The sequence below is a fragment of the Octopus bimaculoides genome, chromosome 1 (assembly GCF_001194135.2).
Source record: "Octopus bimaculoides isolate UCB-OBI-ISO-001 chromosome 1, ASM119413v2, whole genome shotgun sequence".
NCBI classification, from domain to species: Eukaryota; Metazoa; Mollusca; class Cephalopoda; order Octopoda; family Octopodidae; genus Octopus; species Octopus bimaculoides.
Genome location: NC_068981.1, coordinates 84,981,779 through 84,989,232, shown reverse-complemented (window position 1 = coordinate 84,989,232; position 7,454 = coordinate 84,981,779). Strand labels below are relative to the sequence as shown.

Sequence of the window (7,454 nt, the reverse complement as noted above, 5' to 3'; positions counted from 1 at the left end):
TATATATATATATATATATATATATTAATATTTAGAAGAAGCAACAGAGCGACTCAAGGTTTTTGCGACAGCTACCATATCAAGGACCATGACTGAACTTCAGAAGCAAGGCAAAACCTCCTGTAGGAGGAATAAGTCCAGCAGGACTTCGAGGCTCACTGAAAGAGGTCGACGAGTGTTGGATTGCACTGTGATGAAAAACCATCGGGCAATTGCCACTAAAGTGACTACAGAGTTGAATCAACAACTGACTAGCCCAGTTTCGACTAAAACTGTTCGCCGTGAGCTCAATAAAACTGGACATCATGTAAGAGCCGCCGTCAGAAAACCTCTGCTTTCTCATCAAAACTTTCAGAAAAGGATAAACTGGTGAAGACATCACAAGGGCTGGTCGACAGACCAATAGAAGCAAGTAATATTCTCCGACGAGTCCAGTTTTTCTCTTTTCTCCACTGCAGGGCGAGTTTATGTGTGAAGGCAGCCCGGGGAAACTTTTAATCCTGACTGCCTTCTTCCTACAGTGAAGCACGTAGAAGGGTCTGTGATGGTTTGGGTAGTCATTTATTGGAATCCTCTCGGTCCAATCGTTGCTCTGCATGGTAGGATCAACAGCAATGATTATCTGAATATTTTGGGAAATTAAGTCTTTCCTGTGGTTCATATATTATTCCCTGGTGGTGAGTGCAGCTTCCAAGGGGACAATGCTCCAATACACATCTCTCACGTGATTAAGAATTGGTATGAAGGGCATAATAGTGAGCTACAACACATGGGTTGGCCCCAATCAATCTGCAAATTTTAGTATTAGTGAGCATTTGTGGTGCATCTTGGGGTGACAAGCTAGAAGTCGTTACCCTCCACCGTCGTGTCTGTAACAGTTGGAGCAAGTTTTGAAGGAAGAATGTCTCCTCCTAAGAAGTGAGGAAGCTGTATGAATCAATCCTAGACGCATCGAAGCTGTTCAGAATGATAAAAGAAGACTAAATCCATATTAAATGAATATTCATTGAATTTAACGTGTTACATTTATTTTGTCCAATCCTGTATGTATATATATTGGCACTCCGTCTGTTACGACTGAACAACTTGCTCGTGAAATTAACGTGCTAGTGGTTGAGCACTCCACAGACACGCGTATCCTTAACGTAGTTCACTGGGAACGAACTTCAGCGTGACACAGAATATGACAAGGCTGGTCCATTTTGAAATACAGGTACTATTCATTTTTGCCCGCTGAGTGGACTGGAGCAACGTAAACTAGTGTTTTGCTCAAGGACACAACACGTCGCCAGTAATTGAACTCATGAAATTACGATCGTGAGCCGAATGCCCTAACCACTAAGCCATATATTTTGGACTAATGGGTATATATCGATTAGTGTGCGGAAATGTTGAGTAGAGCACTGACACAGTTTGGGCTACCTATATTTCCATTGGATTTACATCAGGAACTCCGCAGTGTTAGTTGAGATAAGAATAATAATTTCTTAAGTAAATCAATCCAGCCCTGTCCATCCATTCATTTCCCCTACATTTTTTTCCTTCGGACAATATAGACAATTATTTGTCTATATTTACAAGTGTCTGTAACTCTTATTGAATGAAGATAATAGTAACTGAAAATTGTTGCAATGTTTCACTTCCTAACCAGATAAGCGTATAACAACATGACAACCAAAACTTAGGATCTTTAGCGAGACACAACTTTATGTATAGATGTACCTGACGAGACCCAGACTGTAAAATTGATGCAACACAACATGTTGAACGGAGTCTCACCCATAAGGGACAGTAGCAAGATGGGTCGAAACGACCGTTGTACAAAATAAAGGTTGATACCAAATCCATCTTCTCGGTACTTAAGAAATTATTATTGTTTAGCTCGCCTTGATTAGACGTGTAAGTTGGAATTTTTGCTGTGCTATTGAAGGTTGTTGACTGTTTTGTTTAACTGCTGTTGTTTTCCGAACTCCTCTGGTGTGCAGAAGGGGTTCTTTTGTTAAAAGTTCTCTCTTTTAGGGGTGAATTATGGGCGTTTAGTCCTTTTCTACAAAAGAAAAAAAAAATTGTTTCTGTTTTTTCGTTTTCACGAAAAACAATATGGAGTCTGTCGTGGAGTGCAGTGATTCTTGACAGTACGAACCGCACAAACGACACCAGTACTAATACCACCAGCAACACCATTAACATGGAAAAGAAAAATAATAGAGAAAACACCGCCAACGTCACCACCTCCATAAACACCAACAAGAACAAGGAAGAAAATGCAAGCACAAACGGGAAAGACAAATCCAACACACACGGTTTCGCTTCTGCAGCGAAGCAGACGAGAGAAAAGATAAACGTTACGTTAGAGGATTTAAAAAATTCAAAGGGGCTATTAGTGAGACAAGGCAATAATGTCTCACTAAATGCCCCACAAGAAATTATGAGTACCAACAGAAAAACAATAACGTATAAATGTATAAACAACAAAGGAATTGGGACGAGCAACACAACAACAACCGGAACTGATTCTCAAACCAATTTGGGAAAATAAAACGTATGTGACACGTGGAAAACAGTTCGGCACTGTGGAAGAGCGCTTCGCAACAGAAGAAGAAAGAAAACATTCTGCAGTGCCACTATTTTCGGAAGACCTTCTGCTCGTGCCAACATATCTTGGTTGGAGCGTTATCAAAATTAAAATTGGGGAGGTACCCCTTGAAATAAATATATGCTGGCTGGTGGTGGCTGTCTTCTTAGACATAGAGGACACCGCCACAACACTGGAGGTTCATAAATTGCACCAACAAAATTGGACGGGTCAGGGGTTGGAGCTTCTTGTTCAAATTGAACAAGAGGACCTAAATTCAATCTCTGATTCAATAAACCTACCTGACGGCACGAAACTATACGTGGCTGTAGAGGGCAGGAGGCCGATGTGCTACTTCTTTGGAAACGATCAGCACCTGAAGGTCGACTTCTCCAAACACAAAGAGGTGCGTCGGCCGTTACTACCGACACCAGAACCAGGAACAACCCCAGTATAGCAACAGCAACAACAGCAGCAGCAGAAACCAACCCAAACACCAACACTAAGACCAGCAGCAGGAGCAGCAGCAACGGCAACAGCGACGCCGCCTCCAGCCGTAGCCAGGGCACCACCAACACCGACAACAAAGATACCAGCTGGAATACCACTACCATCAACCGGAGTACCAGTAGCAGTAACACCACCACCAACAGCTACTACAGTAGTAGCAGCAGCAGCAACAGATGAATCCCAAGAAAACCAAGTCCCAAAGAAAATTCCCCTTCCTGACCAAAACAACTCGGACTGTTCGAGTACTGAGGTCAAGAGTGGGGAGTGGCAGATAGTTCGCCCCACTAAAAAGAAACAGACTAAAGAGAAAGTAGAGGAAAAGAGGAGGAGGCGTAAACAAGAGGAACTTCCAAACAACAGCAACACTCACACACAACAACCAGCAACAGCACCACCTCCACCAGCACTACCACCTCCACTAGCACTACCACCTCAAACACCAACACAATACACAACACAAACAGACTGCACAAACACCACCAACCTCACAGCCATCAACACAGACAGCGTGGATCTTGTTAAACACATCAGAGAAAACGCAAACACCACAATAGAAGACTTTACTTTCCCAACACACAATGCGCCACCACCACACATACAATTTTTTTAAATGACGCAAGAAACATACAACACTTTGAAAATAAATTTTCCAAATGCTTTTGGGTCCTTCCAAAAGACCTTCTCCAAAAGGCTTTATAAAAACCTCGTGGAAACCCCCACACCAAAGACCATGTGGGAAAACCCTACCAGACAACAGTGGTAAGTAGAGCTCTTCTCCGTCTTAAATTTATTTTAATATGTGATGCTCAGAATATGTTGCATAAATGTAGGGGCCTCAGATCGCCTTGGAAACAAGGTCACCTTTTAAATGACCTGAGGTCCTTTTGTGTAGAAGTAGCAACCATTAGTGAATCCAGACTATCCGACCCACGGGATCTCATCGTTCTTTTTCTTTCACCTTGTCGGTCGGGAGGGGGAAGTGGTGGTACTGTGGTGCTTTTCCGGAAAGGTCTGGATTTGAAAATAAAGGCAGTCTTTCTGGATCCCGAAGGTAAGTAGGTGGTCCTAGATGTGAACAGCAGAGACGGTGGTGCCTATGCTCCGGTAGGAGCGGTCTTACTACTTCAAGTGTCTGGAGGTTTTCCTGGGAACGTCTCGGACTTTAGTATTAGTAGCGGATTGGAACGCTGTCTTAGATGTACGTTTCGATTGCGTAGGAGTATCTGATAGGAGACGGGGTGCAGAAGCCTCAAAAACTTGCTCAGACGCTTTCAATTGTCTAACAGGTACCAACTAGATTACCCGAATGTGCCAATGTGGACTTGGACAAACCTCATCGGGTCATCTAGTTCGTATTTAAATAGGGTATTTTATAGGCCAGCGGACAAGGATAGTATAGGATGTCCACAATTTCACATGATCTGCTACACAGACCACAAATTTGTGATCTGTACGGTCGACTTAGATAGGCTTCATAGACAGTGTCCCAGTTACTGGAAGATGAACACCTAGTTACCGGCGTGTCAAGCTTACAAAGATCAGATTAACGAATTATTTAAGTGGGCGTTAACGGGCGCAATCGGCAACAACAACTGGTGTTTTGCTATTTAAAAGGACAATAAGAGTAGAATCATTTAGGTTTAGCAAGACATTAGCGATAGAACGATATAGAATACAGGGAGTTTTAGTTAGAAAGTTAAATGAGGCACTTAGGACAGGCATCGCAACCGACGTCTTGGCGGCGAGGTTGGACTTCGACCAATTTTTCGACGCCAAACAACTAAGACTGCGTTGTCAGAGCTAAGACACGTTCACTAAGCGGGGAGGGAACGAAAGCGCCACGATGGGCCCGTGTGGCGGAGACGAAGAGTGGCAATAAAGCCACCATTCGGTCTTTGTTAGACCAGAATGGACGCGAGGTGTTCGAAGCGAAACAGATGTGTGCGGCTTTTCAGCAGCACTTTGCTTGATTGTTCGGGACGAATGGTGGGCCGGATAACAAGGCAGACTTCGGTTTGTACCTGGACGGGCTGCCACGACTCTCGGCGTGCGAGGCAGAGTGCTACAAAAGGTCGACAACAGCCGCGGAGATACAGGAAGTGATGAAGAGCTGCACGAGAGACAGATCGCTGGGTTTGGATGGTCTGCCCTACGAGCTTTATATTTCGATGCCAGACTTGTTTGTGGGCCTCTTAGCAGACATCTACTGCAACTGGCAGCAGAATGGGAAGATTACCACTTTTGTCTATCGCGGGCCTGTGCCACTGCTGAGAAAAACCCAAACAAGGGGGACATTATAGAAAATTTCAGGCCCATCACTGTGCTCAATGCAGAGTTGAAGATTTTGACCAAGGCGTTAGCCAAGAAGTTTGCGCTTGTCGTAGACAAGCTGGTTGGTGAGGATCAAACATGCGCCATCCCAACAGGGACTATCCACGACAACCTCCACCTTATGCGCTACATCATAGACAGGGTAGGTAACGAGGCTGGCATGGATGGGGCTCTGATCAATTTAGATTGATCTAAAGCCTTTGATAGGGTCGACCATCAATACTTGGCAGCTGTCCTCAAGTCAGCCTGTTTCGGTCCAGTTTTCTGCGGTTGAATCGCTGCTTTGTACAGCAGCATCTGCTCAGTTGTTCGGGTGCACGGTCTCCAGTCGGAACCATTCAGCATCTTGCGTTCGGTCCGTCAAGTGTGCCCTCTCTTCATTTTTCTGTATGTACTGACTCTTGAGCCATTACTGTGGAAGCTGCAGGCTTTGAGAAGTATCCTGCGTGATCTGGGACGTGGGAAACGTGTGTCTGCTTATGCTGGCGATGTCACCGTCATAGTGTCGAGCTACAGGCATATAAACCTGATTGGCGACACACTACAAGAATATGAAGCGGTGACAAGAGCAAAGATTAAAGGGGAAAAGTCTGTGTGCTTGCAACTCGGCACTTGGAGAGGCAAGTCCATGCCGTCCAGCAGCATCGTGGGGCGCTGGACAGACGGCCCGGTTAAATTGCTCGGAGTCTGGTTTGGTCCAGATCTCCAGGTGGAGAAAAACTGTGACGAGGTGACGCGCAGGGTAGCCAATCTCAACTAGAAATGGGCCAAGAGCAAGCTGTCCCTGAAAGGTCGAACCGAGATGGCAAATGCGTACATTGTATGTATCATCTATTACCGCTCGACCGTCGTCCCTTGCCCCGTTTGCTGGTTGACCAAGCTGGGGCGCTTACTCTTCTGCTTTCTGTGGAAGAAGCGCGTTCCACTCGTTAGGTGCTCCATCTGCTGTCAACTGCCGCTGAATGGAGGGTTAGGCATACCGTGGATGCTGATGCACAGACATGCGCTCGGGCTACGTTATCTCCAGCTTTTCCTTGACGGTGAGCGGGTGTGATCGTCGTTTGTCAGACTCACTTTTCCACAGCTTGTCTCTTTGACTCAGCTGCAGTCCAGGAGGGGCGCTTGGCACCTTGAGTACCGTCAAGCGCTCACAGCTCTCCGCCAGGAGAGCAATGCGGTCGATGATAGTTCCACTCAAGCGTTCTATAGAGGGCTAGCGAAGGGGAAGTGCGACGACGTTCTCGGAGAAACTCTAGGCGTCGCCGATGATCAACTAACCTGTCTGTTTCGGAGAACTTCCGAGCCTGGGCCTATGGACATCTTCCAATGCTACCGAAGGGTGCTGCCTGTTCGAAATAAACTTTATAGGCACGGAAGTGCCGTCAGCTGGGCCTGCCCAAGGTGTGCCCAGAACGATGAAACTGTTCTGCACGCCCTCGTCGAGTGCCCGAGTATTACTAACCTGAGGGTTTATGTCGAACACCTGCTGTCACGTGTAGGTCGGATCTGCCTATCAGCTGAATCAATAGTGAACATTGCTCCGCCTCCCTCCTTTGGGTGGGAAGGGCAGGCAGTTTTTTTATTCGTCTGATAGGGCTAAAGTCTGACACTTTCCTCTTAGGCCAAGCCCACATCAACTTTTTCAAGTTTCACTTGAAAAGGAAGTTAAGGATGGAGAAGAAAGTGTTGCCTACTAGCAAGTTTGTTGAAAGGTGGGTGAATGCTGGAAGAATGGCCCCAGCGTGAAAGGACCAATTGTGAGCGTACACCTGTAAAATAAAAAAAAGAATTAAGGGAGAAGGGCTCTTGCCCTGTTGGTCAGGCACCTGTGGCTTTTGTGGGTTTTCCACGAGGACTTTTAAAGTGCCTCTTCTTTGGGGAGTTTTATAATGTTTAATTTAATTAGTTATTTATTGCTTACACAACGTAAAACCCATTGTATCCTCCCGTTTTTGTCTTTTATATTGTTTCATGTCCTTTAATGTTAGTTTATGTAAGCCCTTGCGGTTAATAAAAGAATGAACTATTATATATATAT

General features: G+C 45.4%; 1 long non-coding RNA gene across 1 annotated transcript in view; it reads right to left on the bottom strand.

Moving 5' to 3' along the window:
* Positions 1 to 7,454, bottom strand: part of LOC106873145 (uncharacterized) — a 26,742-nt gene that overhangs the window by 17,984 nt on the left and 1,304 nt on the right. The gene's annotated exons all lie outside the window — the stretch shown is intronic.